Source organism: Mus musculus, chromosome 9, assembly GCF_000001635.26.
Source record: "Mus musculus strain C57BL/6J chromosome 9, GRCm38.p6 C57BL/6J".
Taxonomy (NCBI): Eukaryota; Metazoa; Chordata; class Mammalia; order Rodentia; family Muridae; genus Mus; species Mus musculus.
Window position 1 is genome coordinate 116,079,700 of NC_000075.6, and position 1,767 is coordinate 116,081,466.

At 44.2% G+C, this 1,767-nt stretch overlaps 1 pseudogene; it reads right to left on the reverse strand.

The window, feature by feature from the left end:
* Positions 256-767, reverse strand: Gm18328 (predicted gene, 18328; annotated as a pseudogene).

Sequence of the window (1,767 nt, forward strand, 5' to 3'; positions counted from 1 at the left end):
GGGTTTGCCTGGCCTCTTCCACACACATATCTGAGCACTCCTCCCTGTGTATCTGAGCACTCCTCCCTGTGTATCTGAGCACTGCTCCCTGAGTATCTGAGCACTCCTCCCTGTGTATCTGAGCACTCCTCCACATGTTTCTGAGTACTCCTCCCTGTGTATCTGAGCACTCCATGAATATCTGAGCACTCCTCCACGTGTATCTGAGCACTTCATGTGTATCTGAGCACTCCTCCACATGTATATGAACATTTTTCCCTGTGCTTAGCAATTTCACCTGGCTTGTTCCCCCCACCCCCCCACCCCCGGAAAGCATTTCTTCATCAAGGCCTCAGAATTTTCTGTGTATCTAATTTTGGAATCTCTAACGTAGTTAGGATCTTTCAAGTTATCTTCTCAAGAAAGATAGCCACTGAGCCACTCAGTCATTCAATAACCAAGTATTTCCAAATTGGCATGTCATGGTGGATCACCACACCATGTGTGCATCCATGCTGGTGAACTCCAGGGTGACCACGTGGCATCTTTTGGGGTCTTCTTTGCTCTCTTTATGAACTACTTCTGGGCAGTTCTAACAAGCAAGTCATAGTCGACCAAGTCTATCTGGTCATGGTTCTTGTAGCTCAGAAGGTTGGAGGCCTTGATGTCACTGTGCACATACTCATGAGTGTATTCCAGGATACCTAAAATTCACAAGCCATGCTGCAAGACAGTTCCCCAAGAAAACCTTTTGACATTTGTTTCAGGTATTTTCTGACAGTTACTCCATTGTTTTCCCAGTTGTAAAGTGAATTTTGTTAAACTCATTTAGTCATACCGTAGGTTTTTCACATCAAAACAGCTCAAGGAAGCAGTATGGTCATTTATACTAGAGTTGTAATGGAAGAAATACAGATCCAGGAGTTTGAGTCCAGATGTGTCTGTAAGTGAGTTGATAGACATATTAGTTATTTTTCTCACTGCTGTGGCAAGATGGCTCATGGAACGAAGGGCCATGGAATGGTCCATGGTGGATCAGGTGGTTCATCTCACAGAACTTGGAAAGAGGGAAGAATGCAGAAAGGTCAAGAACAAGATGTAGTTCTTAAGCATACACGCACAGTTGACAGGAGAGATGGCTCAGCGGTTAAGAGTGCTGGTTGCTCTTCCAAGTCTTCCAAGAGGACTTGGTTGAGTTATATATTCCCATATAGCAGCTCACAACCATCCATAACTTAACTCTCTAGCCCCCACAGACACCAACCGAGGACATGGTAGGCAGACATATATGCAGACAAAACATATGCATAGATAGACAGGCCCTATCTGAAAGAATACACTCACAGTAACCTATTTACTTCAGCTTGGTGTCTCCTCTTATTTTCTTCTATCTTCTAGTAATTGTTCCATGTTACTCGAATCCATCAAGTGTTTAGTAGAGCAATTAGGTTAGACTTTGTATGTCTAATACAATCCAAGGCCTATCATCTGGCAATCGCCGCCCCCCACCCCCCCCCCAGTACAAGAGCCTGTGGGAGGCAGTTTACATCCAGTGCTACACTAGAGCTGGCAAATGAAATAGAGTGTTCAGAGACCAAGGAGGGGGTCAGGACAATTTTATACACTTTTGGTTGGGCACCTGTTAGGGAGGATTGTGGCTTTCTGAAATGGGAGCAGTAAATTTGTAATGTCACCTGATGTAGCTATGCAAGGTTTGAGCTGTGTATAAATCAGTCAACCCCATATGATTTATTGGTAATTATGAATCTCAGCTTCAGGGAGGAAGTT